Source organism: Mesoplodon bidens (genome assembly GCF_964165515.1).
Source record: "Mesoplodon bidens genome assembly, chromosome: 9".
NCBI lineage: Eukaryota > Metazoa > Chordata > Mammalia > Artiodactyla > Ziphiidae > Mesoplodon > Mesoplodon bidens.
Genome location: NC_138166.1, coordinates 28956654 through 28979395, shown reverse-complemented (window position 1 = coordinate 28979395; position 22742 = coordinate 28956654). Strand labels below are relative to the sequence as shown.

General features: G+C 35.6%; 1 protein-coding gene across 4 annotated transcripts in view; it reads right to left on the bottom strand.

Annotated features, from left to right (window-relative positions):
• LOC308622814 (uncharacterized protein) overlaps positions 1 to 21915 on the bottom strand; it is a 583450-nt gene extending 561535 nt beyond the window's left edge. For all 4 annotated transcript variants that reach the window (XR_014016684.1, XM_081244446.1, XM_081244447.1 and 1 more), the window contains exon 1: positions 21655 to 21915. The gene's annotated coding sequence lies outside the window, so the exon portion shown is untranslated. The remainder of the gene's footprint in view (positions 1 to 21654) is intronic.
• Between the last annotated feature and the right edge of the window lie 827 nt (positions 21916 to 22742).

The following is a 22742-nucleotide window of genomic DNA, read 5'->3' as shown; positions in this document are numbered from 1 at the left end:
AACAGAGTACCTTCTTGTTTTCAAAAATCCAATAAATAAGTGCCCACAGGAAGGCCCATAAAGACCTGAACCTTAAAGCTCTCAGGCTCATTTAGAAACTGCTCACACAGGAAGTTTAAAAGCAGGAACCACATCCTCGTCCTTGGTTCACCTAACCCCTATAAAAACACGAGCTGCGGTGCCAGTTTCAAGCTGGGCAATTGTAGCTGACCCTGGAGGGCATAGTACTTTTTAGTACAATAAGCTGGTTTCTTTTCACATTCAAGATGGGTGGAAGGAGAGTTTGTTACAGCCAGATAAAAAGTAATCCTTTGGCTCAAATTCAGACGGATTTGCAAAGTATGATTTTCTTGGAAGAAAAATAAATCTCTTAACTGTTTTCGCCTGCCATCACAACAGCACTAACAGTTGCCTAATTTTCCATCTGCATATTATTTGGAAATGGTAAAAGTTAGGGTAATATAATGTGCAGATGAGTGAAAACAGAATTTGTTTGCTTTCCTTCTTGTCTACATACAGGGTTTTCTGATGTGTAAATCATAGAATCTGTTCACTTGGTGTGTAAGCTCTGTTTCGACGTGAGTTCCAGTGTGCGCTTTAGACTTGGGCTGCTGAGGAAACTTTTAGGAATGTATTACAGGTAAAACACCAGGAGACAGCATTTATGTGAGAGAAAGTGAATGACAGCTTGTTAGCTATTCTGTCTGAACAGTTAAAGGCTTTTACTCTTTCAGTGAATGGGGGAAAATCCTCTGCTTCTGTCAGTTTAGGTTACAGTAAGAAAAGAAGATAATTATCTGTTAGCTGTTTTCAGCCCCTCAAGAACTTGGAAGGAGACAGAGCGAAAAGGTAGGATTCTCCGTCCAGTATCTAACTCTTCAACTAGATCTGTTCTTCTCTTCTCTCTTGTACATACTGAAAGTATAACGTTCATGTATAGCAATGATTAACTTTTTAAAAAAGTTTAAAAACCATGACTGATATTGCACCAACTAAAATCACAGTGCAAGCAGAAAAGGTGGCATCAACAAGTTTTAGACTTTAAAAAAAAAAATACTGACCTCAGAATATGAGGGCAAACTCCGTACGCAGCACCCCCTCTAATTAAGTGAATGCCATCCATGGAAGGGAAATGTCCATCAGCCGAATACAATCTCCCCAAGCTTAGCTGGAGACACAGTTATGATTCATCTGAAATTCAGTCTTGGACGTGGCAATTTACCTGATGTGACACATAATGCCAAATGAGGAGAAAAGAAGTTGAATTCTATTCATGTATTTGAAGCTCACTGTTTATGGTCAAAATAATATAATTGGCATTTTTGATAATAATCAGTGCTAGATATTTGATAAATTATTTTCTTACTCTTATAAATGATTATTCTCTTAATGTCTCCTAGGAAGATTACTCAATAATACAGGAAAGAGGTAAACTGAATAGTCCAAGACAGGAAAATAGAATTCCATGAGTAAAAAGGTATCTGGTAATCTCACTCTGTTGTACTCCCTTAATCAGCATTGGATTTCAGGATTATTTTCCTTTTGGCTTTGGATATAGCCTGTTATAATCAGAAAAATCATGTGCCAAGTGTTCTGCTGCCTGTTTGAAGACTTCACTTATGAGAAAACCCTTCTGGCTTCCTGGAAATGGAACCAGGCATTTCACTGTTGCTGCAAAGTCTTCAGTAGTTCGTGTGTGGTGTTGCATATGCACGCTGTGTACTCAGCCTGTATTAGTAAGCAGTACTAGGGTAAGAGGCATAATTACTGTATACAAACTAGCATGATTGGCACAGACTCATTTATTGTCTCTAATTTGAGGAAAGGTGATTTTGACTTGAGAAGTAACTGGAGATTACAAAGCACTGACAATAACTGTATTTTAGTGGAAAAGTGGGTAGTTTATTCAGCCTTAATTTACTCAGATATTCCTGATTTTCTTTACTTTTTTTTTTTCTAAGAAGGAGCCCAGTAGATTTTTTTTTCTGGTGGATCCAGTTAGTCTTGCAATTCTGCGAAAGCAATCTAAACTTATTGGCTACATTATGAGAACAGAAGAGAATAACACCTCCTTGTCCCAACTTTCTACTCCAGTCTTTTATCCTTTTACAGATATGCCAAGTCACTGGGGAGACATGGTGGTCTCTAAGGCAGCATTCTGGAGCCGGGAGTGCATCCGAGAATGTAATCAACAGTTAGATCTAAGGTTACATGAGTTCTGGCTCATCAGCCTGATGCATCAATGTGTGAAAGCTATTTCTTGTGCTTGGCTTTAGAGAATATGGATACATTCTAAGTAGCTTCTCTTTTTTCAAATCTGTAGGTTTAACATTAAAACAGCTGATATTATACCCAGAGAATAACTCCATCATCAGTGATCTTGCAATTTCACATCTTAAAAATAACATATTCTATATTACTTGAGCATTTTCTAATAATGCAGTTGTAATCAGGTATTATTTCTGTCAAGGAGTTGAACTTGGCTGAAGCAAACAAGTGTAATTATGTATCCAAATATCTCATGAGATAATCTCGTATTCAGAGGTTCTTAGCCTGAGGTACAAGGATATAATTCAGTGAGTTCAAAGAGACTTCTAAAATTAAAAAAAAATAGGCATATTTATTACATATTTTCAGGGTCGTTTTTGCTAAAAAAAAAAAAAAAAAAAAATCCCATGGCTTTTATCAGAATTTTCCCCCCAAACTGCTAAGCAATCAGTGCTAAGCACCACTGATTTTATAATGATTTTATTAGGATTAGTAGTAATAGTACTAAAATAGTATTTTGCTGATGAATCAAAACTGAAATTTGTAAAACAAATTCAGAAATAACCATAGGTTTTTTGTTTGTTTGTTTGTTTGTATTTTTGGCTGCGTTGGGTCTTCATTGCTGTGCGTGGGCTTTCTCTAGTTGTGGCGAACGGGGGCTATCCTTTGTTGCGGTGCACGGTTTTCTCATTGCCGTGGCTTCTCTTGTTGTGGAGCACGGGACTCTAGGCAAGCAACTTCAGTAGTTGCAGAGCGCAGGCCCTAGAACGCACAGGGTTCAGGGTTCAGTAGTTGCAGCACGTGGTCTCTAGAGCACAGGCTCAGTAGTCGTGGTGCACAGGCTTAGCTGTTCTGTGGTATGTGGGATCTTCCCGGACCAGGGCTCGAACCTGTGCCCCCGGCACTGGCAGGCAGATTCTTAATCACTGCGCCACCAGGGAAGTCCCACTATAGGTATTTTCAAGTTTATGGTTATTATAAAAAGATTGTCAACATGCTATCTCCTAGCTGACACATTACATGATCATAGCATGGATTCCAAAATACCTGGAGTCAAAACAAAAGTTTTCCCCAAAGCTTTGTGCTTTTAACAAGTAAGAACCAATCAATTACACAGTGATGCCTCACTTCCTGACACTAGTCTAAGCGCTCTGCATATTTTATCTAATTTAATCTCCCAAACAAGTTTATAGATTAGGTATTATTGTTTCCATCCCAGTTTTACAGATGATAAAACCAACACAGAGAAAGTTGCATATTATGCCCACCGTCAATGAGTTAGTAAGTCTGGCCTTAGAATTTGTAAATTAACCACTGTAGCTATGCTACCTTTAGAATCAAAGATCACATGACACAGAGAACAGTACACATTTCAAGGCTCATGTCTTAGAGTGAAGTAACAGTAGGACTCCTTTACCATTTTCTTCCTATCAGCAACATCAGATCTTCCCAACTCTTATTTCCATAGTCTTTGTAGCTCTCAATCCTGCAGTCTCATCAACAACTTTAGTGATGTCCTGTATCAAGAACATGCATCTGTTTCATTGTCTCTACTTATCTTTTGTTTTCTTCAACCTTCTCTCCAGGAAAAAGGACTCTATGGTCAATGTTAAAAATTAGAATGTTAACTGAGTGTACCTCCATCCTCCAATTTTTGCATCCCTTAGGATATGACAGGAAAGGGTAGGCTTTCGTAATTCAAGTCAACACAAACATGCCTACGAAATGCACATTTGTGGAAAATTCAGCACATGCTCTAAAATTTGTTAGTATAGCTTGCTCATTAGTGGTCAGAAAGTACCAAACTTGAGGTAGCTGTATTGTTTCATGAGGTCTTATATGGTATCATGGTCACCCTGTTTGTGTTTACTGGGGAATAGAAATTCAATTTGACCACATCAAAAGGTAATTATTCTCACTAAAGAGAGTGGAAATATTTTTATCACCTTACCTGCAATATGGCTAACAATACAGGTTAACTGAAAAATAGTCAAATGAGAGATGAGCTGAGTTAACACATACTTCTATGGTTAACAAGTAAAACAGGCATCCAGGAATTGACATCATACTGAAATTTAAAACTCAAACATTGAGGTTTTTCTTTGTATTAATATGTCTTTCCAACTCCTGAGTAAGCATATGCATACAAACTCACTTTAAGCAATTGCTTTATCAGAGCTTGAGGACTACATGAAAATATTAAAAAGACGCTTGGGACAAGGACTGATAATTTCCAGCACATCTGGCATGGAGGAAAAATTTGATACATAGAAGTGAAGGGGAATGGGAAGTTGGCATAAGAACATCATACTCTATTTTTAGTGTGTTTTATGAAATTGAGTTTTGTTGTGTGTGTCGAGAAACACAGAATACATGGTCATTTAATCTAAGTCAAAATAAGCTTTGATTTTCACACAACCTTAAGGAAAACATCTTTTGTAAAACTGAACTCTTCTAAATTACAAAATCAGGGGTTTGTTGGTAGTTAAATAAAAATACATATGTGTACCATTGAGAATAGTTTAACTGCTTCTGATTATCCAGATAGTCTGGAATATATCAATAGAGAAAATTATCAATAACAATAATTGCCATGGTTGGGATATAAAACATTTCTCTCAGTGTGATTCCTTGTTATTATGAAGATATGCTTGAAGATACTGACAATGTATGCCGTCGGTACAATAGTAACTAAGAGTTTTGCCACAAAATCTTATTTGCATAAGTAATTAATTATATGAACAACTATATTTACAAATAGCTTCACATGATTTTTATATTCAGTTCCTCACAAAAGGCATATACCACACAAGCCAGAGTTTCAATAATACTTTTGGAAATCCTGAAACAACACAAAGCCAGCTCACTACATCAGTTACTTTTAGGCAGTAAGTAAAGGCCTAAGGGGCATGTGAAGCAAGCCAATTGTTGGGTTTTGTTTGTAATTAATGCCTCATTATTTTACAGTAACAATATTATGACTTAATTACTCTTTGAGTTACAGTGAAATCTTGAGCTTTAGAAAGACTGTTACAGTTTGGCTATGCATTTGACACCACATCAAATTGATGCTTAAAGAAACCAGGATTCTCCATGACCACATATCTAAAATGATACCTAGTATTAAACTCTTATCTTCAAAACTATTTAATAGAAATCATAAGTTATCATCACTGATTTATGACAATATTGATAACCATATCAAATCCAGTAGTTTACTGTACATAGATCTGTAACCATAGTGTACCACACAGCTTTATTTCATAGCTATAATTATTTTAGAATAGTGTTGCCTTCCATTTATATGAATATATTATAATATGAAAGTATGTAATAAATGTTGATATGCATATGTATATCTCATATATGTAAGTCTGATTTAATATATTGTTTAGCCGATCAGTCAATCATTTTGAAAATAACCATTGAGGAAAATATGAATCATTTTATCCTCACAGTCCAGCTAAATATTTTGGCGCAGACCTATATGGATAGAATCCTGTGTAACTTGTTTCTGATGACCTATGGTTTTGACAGCTTGAACACCAATTTTACTACAGTTACATTAGTTCTTAGGTTGGCACACTGAGATTTCAAATAGAGATGGAAGGGCCTATTTTTTTTAGATGCTGGTATCAGTGGTAATGTGCAGCATCATTCAAAAGATGTGGAAAGATGGAGTCAAAGGAGTAAAAATTATAAAGCTTTAGGACAAAGATATGAAGATTAAGTGAGCAAAAGATACAAGCACTCTAGTGGAAAAAACACAACAGGCTAGATCTATAACAGAATATTAGCTAACCACAAAATTACTATTTATAAAAGATCCAACACTCGGCCTTGAAACAAATATGAACAAGTATGTTGCTATAACTAAGCATATATACTTGACTGTCACCAGAACTTATGCTTATCTTAACATAAAAGATTATATATATATGAAATAAATTTGGACCCTTTAAGCAGACATTTTATCAATAAAACATCTCTTTTTAAAACAAAAACCTCATAGCTGATTGGGAACATGATTATAACTCCTGGGTATAGAGTAAGCCATCTCAACCTACCTTAAGTATAACACTATTCTCTAGCTATGTAAAATTGATCACACACATACCCACACACCCCTACCTTACAATACAGCAAGTCATTGACCAAATTTCTCTGTATGCAGATTCTCTTTTAAGTATCAGATTTAATTTAAGTGTAACTACATCAGTCTCTCAAATACATTTTAAGTTAGATCCTGACTCTGAGATTTTCCAGTATCAAGTACAGGCATAAGTAACACATTTCAAAGGAACAGACTGCCTTTTAAGGAGAAACCAAAATCCCAAATGCTGTGTCTACTATATTGCTTAAATTCCTTAGAATTCAGTAAGCATGCTAAAAACCTTTAAGTAAGACACAAACCCGAGATTATCCTACCAAGGAAGGACAGGATGGTCACAACAATCATAAATGTACATACCATATGAATATCCACTTGATGTTCAGAGAAGATAACTCAAGGAGATGAAATGATGTGAGTCATAATTGAAAACACTCCAGCTATCATCCACAAAACGTTTGCGGTAATGTGAGAGGGCTTGTCTGCAGAACTATCATAACTCAGGCTTGGCATTTGGCTTTGCCTCGGTCACCAAAATTCTGTTCTAGGTTTTTATTGCACACTCTATGGACTGAGTTGCAGCAACGATAGAAGCCAGTTTCCATATTAGTGTTAATTGAACATTGGCTTGGATAGAGCCTAGATCCCACAAAAAGTGATCTTATAGGGGGAGCAATGGATTTATATCATCAAAAGAGTTCTCTTTCTTTTGCTGATCTCATAACTCCGTATACACATACATAGCAGGCAGCTTGCCAAAACACTGTGAAATAATGCCCCTAATTAAAAGCAAGCCACTTTTACCATTTGATATACAAACTGTTCCCTTTACAAGATTTATCAAGAAAGATTATATATTGAATATCAAAGTGGATTTTTTTGAGCTCAGAGATTATTTCTACACGGTATTTTGGCACCGCAGATAGTCTGGAATGGGTGTGCTTGATCCTTTCATATCTTGGGATCTGTGGATAATTTACAGTCATCAACATTGTTGACACAGCACAAAATAATGTAAAAATCTAGCCAAAATAATGACTGTGGGACTAAGTTATTTTGCTTTGGTCTCTTTTTCAATTCTTTGTAAATGCAGTTTAATTTATCATGCCTAATTTTGAACTTAAAATTCATTGAAATCTTGAGTTGTATTTCTTTAAGCAATATGGTATAAAAACGTGGTGGTGTATATTTTTTCATCTCTAATGGTGTTTTTAAAATGACTCACTGCTGCTCCAAGTCAGATGTCTTACAGGAACTTCTTTTTCATACATAATTTGCATATTAAATTATAACAGCTTTCTAAAAATGATTCAGATTCAACTCGTGTTATTATGCTCTGTGTCATGGCATAATGGGTCCTCTATTAATGGATCCTCTATTGAGTCTGCTTTTGGTACTAAATCATCTTTACAACATTGCCTGGAAGGAAAGGTTGACTCTAATGGCTAGTACTTCTATACTTATACTCCATCCAAAGAAAAGGTCAAAACATGTTTTAAAAATTATTATTATTAAATGAAAGACAAAGGAAATGTGCAGTAGTACAGGGTAAATAAAGTGCCAGCATTATAACTGGAGGACTTACAAGGGGACTTGCAAGCAATTGGAAGATACTACGGAGATCACAGAAGGAGAATAACTTGAGATAGAAAATCTTTAAAGTTATTTACAAACTTTTCAGGTGACCCCTCACACCATCCCCAACCACCAAGATATGCATGCATGGATCTGTCCTAAGAAGTACACAAAAGACTTGGAAACTAAACCAAGAGACAGACAACCAGACAGTTCCCAGACTATCCCAGTGTGTATCACATTCTGGAAATAGAAAACAAAATATTAAAAACACAATCCAGAGATGGATGGATGGGTCAGTGGAACGTATGGCTTAAAGCCAAAGTTGTTATCTACTAAAAGTATCAACATTATCTAGAGGTTTTAGAAGATATAAGAGTCTCATAGCACAATATTAAAATATCCAAGACACATTTAAAAAGTACTTTGCACACAAAGAACAAGGAAAATATCAACAAGCATATGATACAACGATCACTGTTTGCCAATGACATGACACAAATGTTGGAATTGACAAAAACTTTAAAGCAGCTATTAAAAAATGTTGCAACAAGTAAAAGTGATCACTCTTAAAATGAACAGAAAGCCAGAAAAGCTCAGAAAATGAACAGAATATATAGAAAAACAATGAAATGGAAATTTTATAACTTAAAAACAAACCCTCACTAGATGTGCTTAATAGCAGAGTGGATATGACAGAGAAAACAGTAAGCAAACTTGAAGACTGATTAATAGAAATAACCTAATATAAACAACAGAGACAAAACATATTAGAAAAAAATGCACTGAGCTTAAGGAACATATGGAACAATATCAAATGGCCCTAGAAGGAGAGGAGAAACTTAGTACAGAAAAAAATATCTGAATAAATATTAGCTGAACACTTCCCCAGTTTTATGAAAGACATAAACTTACGGATTCAAGAAACTCATTAACCCCAAACAGAATACACCAAAGAAATCTATCCCCATCAGTTGTTGTAAAAGTGCTGGAAATCAGAGACAAAGTAAAAACTTTTTCAAAGCAGCGAGAAAAAAAATAATGCATTGATTTTGGGGAATAACAATTTGAAGGCTGGCTTCAAGTTTTATTTCAGAAATAACTGATGACAGAATGAGTGAAACAAAAAATTTAAAGTGCTGAAATCCTAGATTTCTGTATCTAGTGAAAATAGAGGAAGAGAGATTTAAATAATTTTAAAATATTCAAATAACTCAGAAGGAGACAGAGAGGGGGGCCAGAGTAAGGATAATAAGAGGAATCAACCAAACAAAGAGAAATGCCAGACCTAAATTTGAAGACATTTATTTTATGGTATGTTCATGTCCCTAAATACACCTATAAAAAGACAGAATGTCAGAATGAAATTTGAAAAACATGGCAGTGTAAGGAGCTCCATGGACCCTCCCCTCAGTGAAACAACAATAATTGATGAAAACAACCATTCAAAGTCTCTGAAAAGTGTCCTGAAGGATTTTAGTGAATGGAGAAATAGTTACTGAGGAAAATTTACTACATCTTGTGTGAATAGTCTGAGCCTCTGACACCTGAGTCACTGTCTCCTCCATTCTTCCCCCACCCTAGCTCAGGAAGCTACACTCATGTCAGGTACCACCAAGAAGACAGAGCTCCCTCTCTCCTCAGTTCCCAGGTAAGGCTACTGCTCCAACCTGGCCACCAGCGTTTATCATCCCCTCCCACCTCATCCAGTTCCGTGTTTCAGAAGCTCTCTATTCCAGGCAAGTGCAGTTGAGATGTCTGGAGTGCCCTTCCTCCATCCAGACCCATTATTGAAGAAGCCCTACTCTAGACATGGCAGCCTGAGAACACTCTGCCCCAATTCACCCTAGTACCAGCTCATGTTTAGGGCAAAGATTCCGCACCATGAGAGGCAAGCTGAGAAGATCAAGGGCTACCATGGCCACCAAACATTCCATTCATAGAACACAGGTGTCACCCCAAGAGAACTGGTTGCTCAAAAGGAGAAGAACAATGCTTCTGCCCAGGCATAAGGGAGGCCTTAAGAACAGAGAGCTGTGTAGCTCCCACTAAGGAAACTGCCTTTATGACCCAGGTGATAAGTTAAATCCACCAGAAGAAATAAAGAAAACCAGACGTGATAAAAAAAAATTTTAATATAATGAACTCTAAATACATTTCCTCCTTGTTTTCCTCTTAGCTTCTTTGAAAGATATAAAATTATATAAAGAATTATAACAATGTATTGCTGGTTTTGTAAGATATATAAACATAATATGTATAACAAAAAAGCACAAAAAAGAGGAAGGAATAGATTTATATACAAGTAGCATTTTCTAACTATCAATTTATAATCCCTTATAATTTGTTTGTCAGTTAACTATAATAATTATGAAATGAGAATAAAGAAATTGACTGGGGCCTTTTTAAAATTTGAATACAAAAATGTTGTTAAATTAATCTTTTCCAAGTTTTTTCCAAGTTTTATTAAAGTTTAATTAAATGTCAATAAAATTTTAACATAGTTTTATTTTCTTTTGCAAGTTTATATATGTTACAGTATATAAAATAAATGTAATACTTATAAGTGTTGAAACAATTGCATTCTGTAGATCTCTTTTTGTTTTCTTAGCGGAAACAAAGACCCTGTACCTCGCTTGGAGCCAACTTGAATAGGAGAACTTTGTAAATGAGGCATGAGGCAAGAATGTGACTTCTTGGCTTAATCCTTTTCATAGGAAACCCTTGACAAGTTAAATGAATAAAAAAATAATATACACATTTTAAAAGATTATGAGTAAAATAAACGATAATGAGAAGTTCACTGGAATTTTGTGATCAAACAAAGAGAATCACCCACCTAAACAAAGGAAACTTAAGAAACCTTTCCTTATTAATGCTACATGGGAGGGGACCAGCCCCAGATCCTTTAGTGGCAGGTGGTACGAGGAAAGCTATCAACTGTTCAAGTCTGATCCAAATTGTTGAGAAGGTGCCCTGTTATCCTTCCATAATAAATTCATTTGTAATATGATTCTTTAAAAAAAAGTATGTTTCTGTAATGTGCTCCTTTTTTAATGATTTAGTATTTATTTTCTTTCATTATGAGCTTTGCATGAATATTTTGTCTACATATAATTTTAAAAACTCATATAACTTAATCATTTGAGCTCTTACAATAAACAGAACTCTTTGATAAATGTAGGTCATTCCAATTTGAACTAAGATAAATCTCTAGACATCCATATGTTTCTGGACCATGTTAATGGGGCTATTTAATCAGGTTTAGAAAAAACAAAAGGTTTCTTAGGCCTGCAGGATTACAAAACACCCCAACGCTAAATCCAGTCTCTTTTCCAACCAGAAAAATTTGATATAATATTCTCGGTTTAGATGGTTCCAGAAACAAACCTTAATATGTTGGACCAGCATTGGGCACGTGGGCCACTGAAAATTGCTTTACCCCAGGATATGCATTTCAAATACAGCCTTTGGACATCTGCTCTACGTTTGTTCTTACTGACTTTTCATTCCCACTTCTTAACTATGTCTGTTACCTACCATCCTAAACTCTCAGCAATTCCCAGTCACATTCATACTACTGCAGCCCTCCTTTCCTAATTCCGATCTCAATTCCAATTTCAGGTCCTGTATCTACCCTTTTCTAACCAAGCTTCTATTGCACCCACACTCTTGCCCCCACACCCCCGCCTCCAGTTTTCACCATTTCAATAATCCATATTATGTAAGGTATAGACTCTAAGTTTTCCAGAGTCTATACCTAGATAACCCCAGACAGTTCCAGTCTGGGGTTATCTAGTCCAATTTCATTAAATCCACACGTTCCAGATAAGCTGAAAAACAGGCTCAAGATGATAGAGTTAATTAACAGAAAAAGAGAACTAGGTTGTTATATTATGACTCCAGTCTAGTGCTGCTTCTATCAAGTTGGAAATACAGGTTGATCACTAAAAAAAAGTTAAAATACGATTAAATGCTATTGGGAAAACTGGACAGCTACACGCAAAAGAATGAAACTGGATTATTCTCTCACACCATGCACAAAAATAAGTTCAAAATGGATTCAATACTTAAGTATAAGACCTGATATCATAAAACTCCTAGAAGAAAACACAGGCAGTAAGCTCTTTGATATCACTGTTAGTAATATTTGTTTGGATATGTCTCCTCAGGCAAGGAAAACAAAAGCAAAAGCAAACAAAGGGGACTACATCAAACTAGAAAGCTTTTACACAACAAAGAAAATTATCAACAAAACGAAAAGACCACCTACTGAATGAGAGAAGATATTTACCAGCAATATATCCAATAAGGGGTTAATATCTAAGATACACAAAATAAAAACTCATACAACTCAACATCAAAAAATAAAAATAAACAACCTGATTAAAAAATAGGCAGAGGAGCTGAATAGGCATTTTTCCAAAGAAGACATACAGATGACCAACAGGCACATGAAAAAGTGCTCAATATCGCTAATCATCAGGGAAATGTAAATCAAAACCACAATGAGGAATCACCTTACACCTGTCAGAATGGCTATTATCCAAAATAACAAGAGTTGGTGAAGATGTGGAGAAAAGGGAACCCTTATACACTGTTGGTGAGAATGTAAATTCGTGGAGACACTAGGGAAAACGGTATGAAAATTCCTTAAACAATTAAAAATAGAACTACCATATGATATGATCCAGGAATTTCATTCCAAGGTATTTATCTAAAGAAAATGAAAATGTTAATTAGAAAAGATATATGCACCCCTATGTTAATATCAGCATTATTTCAATAGCCAAAATATGGAAGCAACCAAGTGCTCATCAATAGACAAATGGATAAAGAAGATGTGGTGTATGTATATATATAAATGAATATTACTCAGCCATAAAAAATGAAATCTTGCCATTTATGACAACATAGATGAACCTAGAAGGTATTATGTATGCTAAGTGCAGTAAGTCAGACAGAGAAATACTGTCTGATTTCACTTACATGTGGAATCTTGATAACAAATGTATAATCATAACAAAACAGAAACAGTTATAAATACAGAGAACAAACAGGTGGTTGCCTGAGGGGAGGGGGTTGAGGGGAGGAAAGAAATAGGTGAGGGAGATTAAGTGGTACAAGCTTCCAGTTGTAAAATAAATGTCATGGGTATAAAATATACAGTGTGGGGAATGTAGTCAATAACTATATAATATCTATGGATGGTGACATATTGTAACTACATTTATCATGGTGATCAGTTTGAAATGTACAGAACTATAGAATCACTAATTTGCACAACAGGAACTAACATAGTGTCGTAGGTCAACTGTACTTCAAAACAAACAAACTCATAGGAAAAGAGACCAGATTTGTGGTTACCAAGGCACGCGGTGGGGGGGGGGGGAGTTGGGTGAAGGCAGTCAAAAAGTGCAAACTTCGAGTTCTAAGGTAAGTACTAGGGCTGTCATGTACAGCATGACAAATATTATTAACACTGGCATATGTCACATATAAAAGTTAAGAGAGTAAATCCTAAGAGTTCTCATCCCAAGGAAACATTTAGTTTCTTTAATTTCCTATCATTTTGAAATGATGGATGTTCACTACACTTGTGATAATCGTTTCATGATGTATGTAAGTCAAATCATTATGCTGTACACCTTACACTTATACAAGATTGTATGTCAATTGTACTTCAATGAAACTGGAAGAAAAATATACATGATTAAATTTTGGTGTACCTTTTAGAGCTGCTTTTTCCAGTCTTTAAGATTCTTGTGTATTCCTTTATGATTACTTTAGAACCTACAAAACTTTTGGTAAATATAATGTGGATTCATAAATATTATATTGCCGTAAGCTCAGGCACTCATTTGACTATTTTTAAAATATAATATAAGGTAGTGGTAACCTCTCTACTGCTTCTTCTATTCACTCTTGATTTCATTAATATATTTCCATGTGCAAAGCTCAATTTACTAGTGGTTTAAAAGAGCATTAATATTAAAAACAGCCTCTGTCTCCTTCTCACTCCAAGAAAACTTAATCAGAAAAACAATCCTCTAAGTGTTGTATTTTGCCTTTGATTCCTCCTCTCAGCCTATTTTGAGATCCTTTCACCTAAACTTTTGAGCAAATATTTCCTTAAAGAGACTTTCAATTCTGTCACAACACTAGTATCTTCCTGATGGGCCTGATCAAGTTGTGTTTCTTTCTTCTCATCTAGGATCAATGTATAAGATGACACAGACCCACATTTGTATTTATAAGAATGAATAAAAGGGAGAGTTACTGTAATATCAAATATTACACTTACTGTAAAGGCAAATGATTGTTTCAAAAGAAATAATCTCGTTTTTTTTTTTATGTCAAAGGAACTCATTATATGGCTAGATATGTCATTTTGTATTATTTTCCAGATTAGAAGATATAACCCCTCAGATAAAAGTATATTTTTTATAGAACATTTGATCTCAGTGGTAATTTCAGAATGTAAATATTAGAACTATTCAGTTTAACTGGACTGACCCCAGAAATGAAACCTTGCTTTCATGAAATTCTAACTATATCTACACAATCTACTTTATTTGCTTTTAGAGTTTCCTGGCAATATTCTATCTCTGTGGCTTATGTGTCTTTCATATGGCTAAAGGATTTCTTCCAATTTTCCCCATTAACCCAATAAGAGATTTCAACTGAGATCACTGTAATTCCAGAATTTCTATTTCAACTCCAATATTTCTGAATCCTATTTGAGATTAAGGCAAATACTAGATGCCCCAAAGGAGTTCCAATTAAATTCGATTTATCCACACAGTTCTCTTAGAAACTTCATTTATTTGAATGGCTGGTATTTTAGTTTAAACTTAGAAAATCATGTGAGAAATATGTTTGTTTCATATGATTGATATGATTTTGACTTCGCATTTTTATATATTTCTTTCTTAGGGGATTAATGGTATTATATAAACAACATCTGTATCAACTGAAACTTAGTTAACATGTAGAACCTTTTCATCAAGATAGAGCCACTAGTTAGACAAAAATAAAACTTGCTCAGATAGTTGCCTCTTTCCTGCCTCACTGTTACTAAATAAACCTGGAGTTTAACTTGCGTCATATTGGTTTGTGGGAACTGGCGTCACAGAATAAATGTTTGGAAGATCAGTCCTTGAAAGGACATTGTCAACATCTTTAAACCATGGGTTTGAATATTTTATTCTTCTCCTGTTTACTGTATAATTTTATTTTTTTAACTTCCAAAAATATTATCCCAACTATTGGGCTTTATAAAAAATTGCTTTTAGTTCTTTCTCCAAAGTATTCTTAGTTGAGTTCAATTTTACACTAAAATGTTGAGCACAAAGTTTAGTAATAAAATTATCTATATGTAATTAATTCTTCTTGCTAAATGGTGAAGTTTGCCACTTTCTATCATTTCCCATGTACTTTCAGGGTCAATGTTACTATTACTAAATCCCACTGTTACAACGTAAGTTTTTTGCCCAAAGTTTTGGCAAAGAAAGCTAAATCATTTTAAGTTGCTCCTCTTAAATTTGAGATACCTTGCTGAATATAAATTACGCTAAAAAGGAACACAATAGGATTATAGATCAGTATGTTAAGTGACCAGTTAATATTGCAGTAAAACATCACTATCGATTTTAGTCATTTCTGGTAGATATTCTAGATTAATTTTCCCATTCTACTCTTCTAATTGGAGAGATTGGGTATTAAATTATATTTTCTAAACTCTCGTACCACTAGGCTTCTGGATATAGACTTGTTTCTGTCAATTATGGGAATGAGTGAGATTTTTGAAAGGAAAAATGAGACAAGCCATCTTCCTCTACTGGTAAGATAGAGGTGTGAAGTAGAACTGTTTTTACATCATTTCAGCATTGTATTCCAACATTCGGGTATGAAGAGGCAGTTACATCAGCAGTAACAGATAAGATGGTAGAGATTCTTGAATGAAGCTTCCTTATTCACAAAGTGCAGGTGTTGATGTACTATCTGGATTTGGAATCTCCATTGGTGACATTAGAGATAGATGGCTCTGCATATCCATGGAGTCAACCAACTATGGATCAAAAATACTGGGGAAAAAATTCCAGAAATTTCCAAAATGCAAATCTTGAATTTGCCTTGCACTGGTAACTACTTACATCACATTTACATTGTATTAGAAATCATAAGTAATCTAGAGATGATTTAAAGTATATGGGAGGGCTTCACTGGTGGCGCAGTGGTTGAGAGTCCGCCTGCCGATGCAGGGGACACGGGTTCGTGCCCCAGTCCGGGAAGATCCCACATGCCACAGAGTGACTGGGCCTGTGAGCCATGGCCGCTGAGCCTGCGCGTCCGGAGCCTGTGCTCCACAACGGGAGAGGCCACAACAGTGAGAGGCCCGCGTACCGCAAAAAAAAAAAAAAAGAAAAAAAAAGTATATGGGAGGATGTGTGTAGGTTATATGCAAATACTATGCCATTTTATACAAGGAACTTAAGCGTCCCTAGATTTTGGTATCCATAGGGATCTGGGAACAAATCCCACTCAGTTATTGAGGGACAACTATAGTTGTTCTACCATCAATTCTGTATTGCTCTAAGGTCATTCATACAGTCACATGCCTTCAGCATTCTGCTGATTTTTATATACACTGAATTCCTTTTATTTGTAATCTGTGAGAAGAAACAACTAGGTTGATTACTGGTTCCAGGCTGGACTTTGATATGGTAACTTTATTTGGGGACTCTGTTAGATTTAGTTTTCTTTTGTCAGTCTCTTTCACAGTACAGTTTTCATTATTTTTAATTATACTTCACATAAATCATTCTAGTTTTGTCTTATTCATAGAATAAGAGCATTATTTTACCCTCAACAGGAGAAAGCAGCGATTCACTTTTTTCATTAAAGAAATCCACTTCTGGAGCCTTTACTTGTATTGATTATAACTCATGCTTTCCAAAGACATTCATTTATTTTTAAATAATGGATTTTCTCCAGACACTTGTGCTTTGGGTGAGTCTTTCCTGAATAACAAAATACAAAGATTTCAACACCATTTTTTCAACTAATTTATCCATAAATAATTTATCAATGGCTTTCTCTGGCTTGAATTTAGAATCTACAGTAATTCTTTCTTATTTCATTTATGTATTTAGAAGTTTTATTTAGAACAAAGAAAGTATTAAGCAGTTGTGAGTTAATATTTATTGAGCACTTGGATAGAAAATAACATGCGCAAGGCTGTGGGAAGAGGGTATGTTATTTAGACTTCATGATATGTCTGAGAGAAAAATGGTGTATTTTCACTTTGGAAATAAAAAAGTGAATGGCTAGCAAGATTCACGCAAAGTTTGCTTTGATTAAAAAACTGAATACCTTTAACGTTTTTTTAAGTTTTTTTTTTTTTTTTTGATGTGGACCATTTTTAAAGTCTTTATTGAATTTGTTACAATATTGCTTCTGTTTTATGTTTTGGTTTTTTGGCCCTGAGGCATGTAGGATCTTAGCTCCTTGACCAGGGATTGAAGCCACACCCCCTTTATTGGAAGACAAAGTCTTAACCATTGGACTGCCAGGGAAGTCCCTGAATACCTTTAATTTTATGCTTAGCACTCAGCTTTAACCAATTACTGCTGACCTTGCATAAATTGTAATAACCGTTTCTATATTTCCTAAACTGTAAAGTGGAGTTACCATTGACTGCCTGACATAGGTAGTTGCTCTCTCTCTCAATATATATATATATATATATAGGCACCCTAACCCATTTGCTATAAAGGTGTTCTTTGATATTTGTGGTAAAAGTTCTTTCCTCGAAAGTTACTGGTATCCACATCAGAGAATTTTTAGTCTTTTACAATATTTTTTAATATCTCTTTAGAACCATGTTCAGTAAAAATACAAAAAATCTGAAGTATATATATATTTTATATGGTAATCATGTCATAAAGTTTGAAAAGATTATATACATTTGTAGGTATACAACATAATCACTGACTCAAACTCGACATAGAAGAGTGTGTACTTTAGAGGATTCTGCTAAGCAATAAATAAAAGATGATTTTGGAGTCAAAGGTGGTTCATAGAACAGATTGTACTTTTAAGAAGGGAAAAGGGTAGGGAGCCATGAAGGCAGATATTTATCTGATTTTATTGACTTGACTTTTGGAGTCATGTTTGGACATAAACTAACTCAGAAATGTCTGGCTCTAGTAAGGGGTACACAACAAAACAAGCTGTGTAGTTGGAAGATACATGCTCCTGAGACCAGTCTCTTTGCTTCTAATCCAGTAGGATCTAGAGCAGATGTGGCCACTTTAATTTTAGGAGATACACAGATCTTATGCTCATCCTTGTTTGAAAACCACTAAGGTACATTACTCAGTGTGGTAAACATCTATAAGATTTCAAAAATATTCTAAATTTAAACACCAGGCTTTTGGACAGAAACCGCAAAATGAATTTAATATGATATCAGAATCTCACTATTTACAAGTACTTTAAAAATATCAAAATCAATTTAGACCACCTTCAGATGAGCCAACAGAATTGGCTAAATGTCAAAGTTATTTTTAGGATTGACTTAAAATGTTGGGCACATATGTGCACCACTGCTTATGGCTAACTCCAGGAAAGAGATTTTAGGAACGAAAAGACATCCACTAATATGTAATATCTAGTAAATAGTATCTGACAGTTAGTTCCATGGAGAATAAATTAACTTTTTAAATCTCTTTTTCTGAGACTTTCTGAAAATGCTTAAATTTCTTATGGGGCATTAGCAGAAACCACGTAATATCTTGGGACACGTGGCAGAAACAGTTTGCGACCTAACAACACCCATTTCCTCATGTTTATTAACAAAACACAGATTTTTGACCTGGAGAGTAGTGAGCTCATCTAAGTATTGCTGTTCTTCCTCTCCTTTACTGTTAGATGTTGGCATACAACAAATTTCTCGGCAGAAGGGGCATAATTAGAAATCTATCTGAAAAAATCTTTCATTTTCTGGTGAATAAAATAAGAGTCGGTAGGCACTACACTCCTTCCTGCATTGACTTGGACATGCAGTCTGAATTGCAATAACCTTACTGTGCAAGAACCAAATGTCCCTTATCGGGAGGGAAAGGTCCTTCATATCCAGAATGTGGCTTCATTTATCCCTCTGTTTTCAGCTAGGCTAACAGATGTTTATTGAACTGAATCAAAGGCTTTAGAATTTAGAGTGTGACTATGCTTAATCTGGATTAATATCTTACCTAAGAACCTCAGAACACTTATTTCCAACAGTTAGAAACAATTTTTTCCCAAATCACTTTGGCAAATGGGACAGGGGCAGCAAGGAGAAAGGGCTAAGCTATTTTTTTCTTTTTTTTTTTTTTCTGGACAAGAATTGACTAATCTCCTCACACATTATTTCTCCCTTTCATATACTTAGTCTTTCATATACCTAGGCATGTATGTATATGGCTAATGGAAACAGAGAGAGAGAGAGAGAGAGAAAGAGAGAGAGAGAGAGAAAGAGAGAGAGAGAGAAAGAGAGAGAGAGAGAAAGAGAGAGAGAGAAAGACAGAGAAAGAGAGACAGAGAGAAAGAGAGAGAGAGAGAAAGAGAGAGAGAAAGAGAGAGAGAGAAAGAGAGAAACAGTTGCTTAACAAATATGCATAGCTTTATGAGGAACCTAGTAAAAATTACAACAAAATTAGTAAAGTAATATTTAATTATAATCCAATCACTATGATTAAAACTAGTGTGATTTCTTGCCCATGATCTTGATTTTTACTTTCTATCCTTTTGTGAGGCTCTGCTTTACATATGCACACAATCTCTATCCTTATTCAAGCATATCAAAGATACAGCAGTGCTACTACTAATTATAGGTTTACAGTTTCACATTTCTTTTCTCATCTAGTGTTCCCTCAATCTCTTCAACATCCCAGGTAGATAAAAACAATAAATCTCGCAAGCTCAAAAATCAGAAGCAGGGCCTCCCTGGTGGCGCAGTGGTTGAGAGTCCGCCTGCCGATGCAGGGGATACGGGTTCGTGCCCCGGTCCGGGAGGATCCCATATGCCGCGGAGCGGCTGGGCCCGTGAGCCATGGCCGCTGAGCCTGCGCATCCGGAGCCTGTGCTCCGCAACGGGAGAGGCCACAACAGTGAGAGGCCCGCATACCGCAAAAAAAAAAAAAAAAAAAAAAATCAGAAGCAAAATTTTACAGAAGTATAAGTAAGAAATCTAACTAGACTTTACAGAAAAGTTCAGAAGAAAGTTGACAATTTAAAAAAATACAAATTGTAAGGCAATTAAGAAGTAACAACTGAATGATCTGCATGGAAACTTTTGGCGGATATAGATTTTGGCTGAGCAGAGAACTGAGTGAACCTTTTTTCAGTTTAAGACGCAATGCCAATATCCTTGGTAGAAGATGAGTATGGTTTGTGTTGTAGGGTGTCTATGACACAAGAGTTGTTGAGGATTCAACATGTTGATGTCTCATTGGAGAACATAGGAGAATAGAAAAGAGAAAACTAAGGAGTGATCTGACATCTGCAAACCAATTCCTTTCTGTTCCTTAATGGAAATAATGCTAGGACAAGTGTGCGCTCTGATGAGCCAGACTGAAGTTATTTATTTCACACTGCTTATTGTAGAGGTTGGATAATCTACTGACACTGGCTGGGAATCATTTCAGCAAGAACTTTATTCAAGTAAACTGCAATAAGAAAGCTCCTCCTTATTCAACCATACTCATTTCTGACATCAAAATACTGGCTTCTGAAAATTAGAACTTGAAGCAACACCATCTTGACGTACTTAATTGTACTCCCTGATCATCCTGTAAATCAGAGTTGATTTGGTTTCTCTTTCTAAAGGGAAAAAAACTTTCCTTACAAATTCATTTTCGCTTTAACTATAGAATACAAATGAAGACAATACCACACATGTTCATACTGTTTTCCTTAAGACATGAAGGGAGAAAAAGGAAAAGCTTTAGGATGGTAAAGGGAGGCAAACCATGGCTTTTTTCCCATCATGTTGGGAATAACTCAAGAGAAAAACCAGCTTTGTGTAGAACTGCCTTTTTGTTTTCCTTCTTAGAAAGCATATGCACCCAAGTAAGAATAAACTGGATTCTCTGTTCCAGGACCCTGAATATAACTAAATATTGGCTTTAAAGTGTTTATTATGTATCAATTTCTGTACAAGGCATTGCACATGTATTACCTAGTTTAATTGTACAACAGCAGTGAGGTATTACTATATTCCGTTCACAGATGAAGGAACTCAAGTCAGGAAGATCATGCCAATAGTACATAGAGGAGAACTTACCAAAGCCTGGTTTGTCTTTACATGAAAACACCACGATGCCCTAGTCCCCATACTCCAATTATCTGAGGTCTATGAAAACTGTAATCCCAGCTGTCTGAAATTACCCTGCCTGAGCAGCATGCCAAAACAAGCCCCAAAGCCCTCTTTTTTCTACAATTCAAATACAATACAAACACAATCACAGTGCCTCCACCAAGCAAACGGTAGGCTTTGTGAAAACTACTAAAAGCACAAGTGAAAAAGAGATCCCTAAATTTTCAAAATTTAACAGCTAGGAAGAAAGATTTCCACTTGTATTAATTAGTTTCCTATTGTTGCTGTAACAACCACAAACCAAGCAGCTTAAAACAATAAAAAATTTGAATCTTACAGTTCTGAAAGCTAGCAGTCCAAAACAGGGGTCACAGGGTGTCAAGCTGTCACCAGGGCCGAGCTCCTTCCCGGAGGATGCCGACATTTCTTGGATCGTGGCTTCCTTCCTCCGTCTCCAAAGCCAGGAGCTGCCTTGCTCTCACACCTCCTCACTCTGACACTGACTCTTCAGCTCCATCCCGCATTTAAGTACCCTTGTGATTACATTGGGTCCACCTGGATAATCTGGACTAATCTTCTTAATTGAAGATCAGATAACTTGCGATCTTACTTTCACCTGTAACTTTAATTCTCCTTTGCCATATAACACAATATAGTTAAAAGTTCCAGGGATTCAGATGTTGACACCACTTAGGGACCATTATTCTGCCTACTACACAACCATTTTAAAAATCACAGTGGAAAATCAAAAGTTGTAGTAGAGACAAAAGGGCAAATATGGACAAAACCTCAAATTGCTTTTCTTCAGATTCTAAACACTGGAAATCAGTAAATGCCCCTGGCAGGAGCATAAGGATGAACACAAAAATCCCTCTAAGACTTCTCGGGAGTTTCAGAAGCAGCATGAAAGGATAGTTCCAATTCTGGGGACTGAAAATTGTGTGACCTTAAGCACGTCTGTGAACTTGTATTTCTGGACCTCAGATTCCTCATCTTCAAAATAACAGGGTCTGAGTAGACGACCCCTCATATCATTTCCAGTAGGTAGAGTATGATCTCCAAAAAAGAGGGTTTTGATGAAGATATGATACTCTGAGAAATGTGGGTACTAGTGGCCCGTAATGACATAGCACCTGACAAAAAACAAGGCAATTAACATTTTCCTACTTTAAAAAAAATGTGCAATCTGATACTGAAGTAATAGTGCAATCGTGAGCAGGGAGTCTTTTTCTTATAATTTGCAGATGATGAAGGACAGACTTAGAAGCATTTTGGTCAAAGTAAATACCTATGAGGATTATTATATGAAATAATTTTTACTTTGTTATTCATTGTATTCATTGTCATAGAAAATGAAAATTAATTGAAATCCTATAAACAGAAACATAAGCTGTTTTTTACAGTTAAAAACAATTGCATTGAAAC